This window comes from Sebastes umbrosus, chromosome 18 (genome assembly GCF_015220745.1).
Source record: "Sebastes umbrosus isolate fSebUmb1 chromosome 18, fSebUmb1.pri, whole genome shotgun sequence".
In the NCBI taxonomy this organism is placed as follows: Eukaryota; Metazoa; Chordata; class Actinopteri; order Perciformes; family Sebastidae; genus Sebastes; species Sebastes umbrosus.
The window spans coordinates 28,318,629-28,325,542 of NC_051286.1; the positions used below are offsets into that span (position 1 = coordinate 28,318,629).

Below are 6,914 nucleotides of genomic sequence, written 5' to 3' on the forward strand. Positions count from 1 at the left end.
TTAAATCACTGATTGTACAAAAATGTAATTACAATGTGAGAGAGAACAAATCCACACCTTCTTATTGCACATTACTTTTTATTTTTATATAAACTGCACATGCAGAACAATTGCATGCTAACAAAAGCCGAGACAGCCTTCTCTCTCAAAATGCTTTTGGCTTTTTGCTGTAGATAGTGCAATACAAGTGCAGGCACTTAGGCTCAGAACTTTGAACATGATCAACTATATAACCTTTTTTGAATAACAATATGAATATTGCAAAATTTGAAAGAATGTTTAGAAAACTAAACCAGGTGAGAGCAGAACAGCTCATTTGAAGAAACTGCATCATTTGTTGTAATGCAGTCATCTGGCAATCTTGCAAACCTTGCTTTGTGGAGCCGTTACAGAAAGTTGAACTATTACAACAAAACACTCACATATCTTGCCGTGCATAATATAACGTGAATAAATTGTATATATTCCCCAAACTTAAGGCATTTCAGTGATACAAATAAGAAAAAGAACATTAAATAAAACGTGTTTTGTCAATAATGGCTCTGTCAAAAAAATAAATAAATAAATAAAATGAACCCCACCAGACATGCACTGAACTGTATGTTCAGGATCCAACCAGGCTAATGGTTAAATGCTGAAATCCAAGTATTGGGTGATGGCGAGGTACTAAGTGAATGACTTGTGGCCTACTAGAAGACACCAGTTCTCTCAGACTTTCTACTCTGTAAAGGAGAGAGAGGAATGGAGGGTGAGATTGAGAGGGATAAAGAATTACAGGAATGAGACAAGCTCTGTGTTATGATAAATATATATTATATGAGTAATAGGATAAAGTAAGCTCACCATCTTAAATGAAGTCCCACTGGAAGTCCATGAGTCTCCTCAGCAGGGTGGACACATTTGGATTGACGGTTGTTGTGTTTTTGTTGGCGACTTTGCCAGTTTTCTTTGATATGACTTTGCCCCGTCCAGCCTTGGTGCCTCTTTCAGGGTTTATTACAACGAAGAGCCTGAAAAATGATAGTGTTTTTTCAGACACTGTGTAAAAATCTAGTTGTGTAACTCACTCAGATTAATAACACAATAAAAGCCACCAAATATATGGATGTGCAATGTCATCAAAAAGATTTTTTTTAAAAAACAGCTTTTACTGAAAGTATCTAACTTTTGGATGAATTCCAGTGTGCATGTGCCTCTTCTTGGTATTGGAGATTAAAGGTATAGAAGGTGGAAAACAATGCCACAAACCCCGTCAGGAATGTGGGCTGGATCCCCTCACATATAATGTGGCCCTCAATGCTGATCATCCAGCGCTGAATACAGCTTCCTGCCGTTTCACCTGAAACTTAGAAGAATTTTCCTCTGTCAGATTTATGGGGTTTTAGTCAATGTTGACGTGTTGAGTGGTGAAAAAGAATTTTGTCATCTGTAATACCAGTTGAGAAACCCTATTTTTTTCCGTTGTGAATATTCTGTCCATCTGTTTTTCTAGTGCCCTGAATCAACAGTTACTGCTTCTCTTTTCAACTGCCCCCAATAACAATAGCCGCAGAGTTACATGCAGAGAGATGAAGTTTTTATCGTTACAGAATAGTTATTGTGATATAATATGTATCCTGTTTGGCTAGTGGCAGAAAGAACAGCTGATGCTCAAACTACTACTGTAAGTCACTATGATACAGTTAGAGGGGGTTTTGGTTTACTTTCTATTTTCTTTCAAAAATGGCATTTTTTGTTTTTTAGAAAATAAATGATTTATGTATTAACCATTACTCCAACTAAGAGAAATAAGATACATTTGAAAATAGAGATCATCAAATGAGATCATCATCTCTTTACAAGACTATTACATATGCTTTAAAGGTCCCATATTGTAAAAAGTGAGATTTTCAGGTCTAAGTGCTATAAAAATACTGTTTAACTATCAAAACGCTCAATATACGGAGAAACACACAGCCTGTATTCAGAAATTGTGCGTTTGAAACAAGCCGTTAGGATTTCTGTCCATTTGTGATGTCACAAATACACAATATATAGATCATTACACGGTTTTAAACGTAAACATTCTAAATGTGTCCCAGTTTATTTCCTGTTGCAGTGGATGTGAATTACATCAGCTGACAGGAAGTATACATGGACCCAAACTGTTGCCTAGCAACAAAATTCCATTGCAATTCCGTTGAAATGCACTGAAACAGACAGAGGGTAAACACAGGTATATTCAGGCAGACAGTATGAGGAACATTTTTATTTTTTTTACATTACAGCATGTAAACAAGTTCTATTAGAAACACAAAATACAAGTATGAACCTGAAAATGATCACGATATGGGACCTTTAATAGAAAATTTTATTTCTTCCCTGTCCAATGATGTAAACATACCAAGCAGTATCAGACGAGGAGTTTCAGGTATGGAGATTGTCCTCTCAATGTCAGCTGCTGTGGCAGATTCCTGGGACAAAGAAAGTGAAATACAAAGTGTACTCTTGGTAAGATGAGTCATTATATATATATATATGTATATATATATATATACATATATATATACATACTGTATACATAATAAGGAAAGGAAACTTACCTTGAGCCATCAGAAGCTGGATGACACAAAATGACAGCTGGACATCTTCCCCCTCACTGTAAGTACTAACATTGTATTCAATAAAAAGAAATAAGTGAACCTAACTCAGTTTTTATTAACCTGTTATTAACGTTTTGCTGTCCTGTTGTAATTCAGTGCCAGGCGTTAGCTTGCTAGTTAGGGATAACGTTAGCCTCACTAGCAGCTTGGCCACGAGGCTAAAAATGTTCAATCCACAACTAAGTTAGTTTCACAGCATTTATCAGATAAACTTGATGGAGTAACGTCCATCCGTATATTAAGATAAAATATGCAAAGGGGCTGACTGGGCTTATCTCAATACATTATAATGTGTTTTTTGGATGACTTGACGTTCGGATATAATTTAGTAAATTATAGCTTAAAGTTAGCTCTTTACTTTTCCCTCTCAAAACATCCACTCGCTCACGTAAGTGACGTTAACGTTATCAATGTCAGTGTTTTACAAGACTGTGGCGGCCCGCTGCTAACTTCACAATGAACCGTAAATAGCGGGTGTGGTGCGCGCTGTCTGCCGGTGTGGTGAGCGCTGTCTGCCGATGTGGTGAGCGCTGTCTGCGGGTGTGGTGAGCGCTGTGTGCCAGTGTGGTGCGCGCTGTCTGCCGGTGTGGTGTGCGCGGTCTGCCGGTGTGGTGCGCGTGGTCTGCCCACAGGCAGACTCTGTGTGGAGGGACTTCTCCCTCCGGCGCTGGCTGGCACGGAGAATGGGAGCATTTCCTCCAACCGCGACTGGCTCGTCGGCTCGGTAAGGCCCAGTGTGAAGGAGGCTCGGGGTGAGGATTGCTCGCGGCTCCGGTCGTGAACTTTCCAGCACCGCTCTCCCGGACCTCTTCGCCCTCTCTCCCGGCGGAGAAGGACCGGGCTGTCTAATGGAGCGTCTGCAGCATGTCTGCAGCAACTCGACCCGTCTTGAAACGCGGACCCGTCTCGTTTATCATGCTTTACGGTGACTATTTCACCATGTCAACACCATTCATATCTATACAAACAATGTGTTTAAGATTAAATTGTTTAATAGAGCACGAAGTTGTTTACAAGAGCACACTGTTGGATCTAGCCTCTTAATTTTGCTTTCAAAGTGCATCAGATTGATATATTCATTTAACTTTAAAATGTACATATCATAGGGTTATGTGTGACAGTTGAGTCATGTATTAGACAGTAATTATATCACCTATAATATTTTTTATTGTCATTAAGAGATTATCATATGGAGTCAACTTGTAATGAAATGTGTTAAGAAGTTAATTTTGTAAAATCTGATGGAGCTTTTTAAATGAGCATAGCAGTAAAGCCAATACAGGTCAACTGTGTTGGCAAGTGAAATGCTATGTCCACTATTAAATAATGGTTTTGACCCGGATTCTATCAGAAGTTATCATCTTGTATTGTTGGCTAAAAAGTCGTATATGCACTATTCTGATTTGCTTGAAAATAGTATTATATTTTAATAAGCTAGAAATGTAACTTGTCTTTCTATCTTGTAAGCTCTAATGTTATGAATCCAATCTATTTCTAATTAATATGCTGGTCCCCCCCCCCCTCCTTTTCTGCTTTTTCAGGTATTTGCTGAGTTTAATAGAATTGCCAGTAAGAATCTTGAGGGAGTCTTTTTTGAGTCTCTGGACCAGCACACCCCACGTTTCATTGAAGTCTTCAAGTCAAAAAAAGGAACTGCTGGACAGAAACTGACCGAGTTAATGCAGCAATTCAACCGGGTGGTAAGTAATTTCATTTTGCAACTTTATAGTAATCCATAGCATCATCTACAAGGCGCTACTTCAAAGGTCTGTGTGAACCCCCACCAAGGTGATACAGGCCAACTTAATCCACTTCCTGTCTGTCCTGTGCTTGTGCCTTATAAATTTGTCTGTTAAGTCATCTATTCTATCTCTGTATCATTAGACACCAGACGTTACCGCACTGCGCTCTGTTGTCCTCAAAGGCATTTCCATTGTAGTCGGCAATGACTCCAGTGATTTCTACAAGACATGCGTTGTAAGTACTTCAACACAAAAAACAGATTGGTCTGCATTTCTTGACAAAACATATCCAGTACTTATACAGACTCAGAACAAAGTGGTAACAATGTCTTCACAATATACAGTGAGGCCTGGCAGTTTTTGTCCAGTGACAAGTTTTTTGCTCCAATTCTGCCACAATTCATCTGATAAGTATGTAAATAACACCCTGTAATTAAAATTGAAAGTTGCCACTTTAACCGTATAGTCATTCATTTCAATTCTCAGGAGCAGGAGTCTAGTGTCTAGTGAAAAGTCAGTGTGACTGTTCAAAAATGTACGGACCTCATTATACTTCCATATCTTTAGTTTATTGATACCACATGTCTTTGGCTACAGTGTTAGAAGTATTCTATTCTCTAGCAAATACTTTAACACCAAAAATGAATGTTTTCATAAGAAGAGCAAATCCAATGGGTAGCAAACATAACTTGCTATTCCAAAGAACATGTGTGTTTCTTTACAGGATACAGAGAGAGATGAAGCCCTAGCATCCCTCACAGTTGGTGTACTCACTGCTCTCAGTGAAGATGGTCCTCAGCAGGGTCCAAACCCAATGCACCTCCAGCCTATCTCCACTGCCATCGTACTTGAGGGCGGTATTGTCATGGACTATTTTAAAGACTTGCCTCAGGCAGTATGCCTGTTATTTGGACTTACATATACTTTGCATTTGGATTACTCAAAATGCATGACAAATACACTCAAAATCACTCAAACAGTGATGCTTTTACTGGGAAACAAAACCCTTCCACCAAAACTGCTAACTCTAAAAAAAAAAAGTCTACTGGGTTAGACTGTGAAGAGTTAAAACCAAGGACTGATGTAGTGTTGATTTTATCCTAGGACTGATGCTTGGTTTGGGACATAATGTTGTAATTGTTTTAAAGGTTTTAATGTATTCATTATGTCAGAATTGCATCAGGTCTGTTTTGCTTTACCGGATAGGTTCAGTCTTGTAGTTAACAGGTGCTTACATGTTTAATATTGTGAGACACTTAATGGTTAGTATGTCTTCCTTTTCAAGTGCAAATAATTTACACATACAAATTTTACATAAAGATTTTATTTTGCCTTGTCCATTTGATGCAAATATGCAATCCACATGTTCTGCAGTCCAGTATCAAACCACAAATTTGTTGTTTGAGTTGATATTTTATACTTGATTATTACATGGCTGTGTTGAATACTCGATTCTGATTGGTCAATCACGGCGTTCTGCAGTCTGTTATTTCTGAATAACAGACCGTTGCTATGGGCGCAGCTCTGATGTCAGACTCTGGAGGACCATTTTCGTGACAAATAATATTGATTTCTTCAGTAAGTAGCCATGTAATAAGCGGGATAAAGTACAGCTAGCGGCTCATTGATGTGAAAGAATCCCCTTCAGGGCGATGCTGCACGCAGACATGAAAGGGGATTCTTTCACAACAATGACCGGCTCGCTGTTCATTATCCCTTACATGTGCGAGAGATTGATATTTAGGGACAGAAGACTATTTGAGGCTGAACAATAGACTAAATTCATATTGCTATTGCAATAGTGTTAAATACCTTACAAAGATCACAGTATGGACAGTTGGATTGGATAATAAGAAAATAGTTGGATAATATATACAATAATATTGGACTCATCAGCTAAAATAATGGCAATATCATCTACTTGTTTATTGTTCAGCCCAGATCTGTCCAATATTCACTGTTTGTTGAATGATTTTTTGGCATTTGAAAAAAAATGTTGTATTGCAGCTAAATAAACCTAATGAGTGTTCTCAATGTATTGTTTATAGGGGATTATTATAGTTTACACAATGTGTGTATATAGCTAAAGGATTTAAGTGTTGTAATTGTTATAGTAGAATTCTTTCAGTTCAAGGAAATTAGTTTGTTTAATTTACAACGGGTAAAATAAGTATTGAACACATCACCATTTTTCTCAGTAAATATATTTCCAAAGGTGCTATTGACATGAAATTTTCACCAGATGCTGTTAACAACCCAAGTAATCTATACATACAAAGAAACCAAAACAAATAAGTTCAGAAATTAAGTTATGTGTAATAATGTGAAATGACACAGGGAAAAAGTATTGAACACATGTAGAAAGGGAGGTGCAAAAAGGCATAGAAAGCCAAGACAACAGCTGAAATCAATCAGTAATTAGAAAGTAATCCGGCCCCTTGTCAGTGCAAATTAATATCAGCTGGTTCAGTCCCAACTGATGGCCTATAAAAAGGTGTGTCATTACCAAGGTGTCACACAACAAAACATC

General features: G+C 37.9%; 1 long non-coding RNA gene across 2 annotated transcripts; it reads left to right on the forward strand.

Annotated features, from left to right (window-relative positions):
* The first annotated feature begins 2,241 nt into the window (after nt 1-2,241).
* LOC119476784 lies at nt 2,242-6,610 on the forward strand. 2 transcript variants are annotated; one of them, XR_005204103.1, is made up of 4 exons: nt 2,242-2,640; nt 4,184-4,342; nt 4,527-4,619; nt 5,109-6,610. It is a non-coding gene; the product is annotated as an uncharacterized LOC119476784 (long non-coding RNA). The 2 variants fall into 2 exon arrangements; XR_005204102.1 differs by lacking the exon at nt 2,242-2,640 and adding an exon at nt 3,220-3,567.
* The last annotated feature ends 304 nt before the right edge of the window (nt 6,611-6,914 follow it).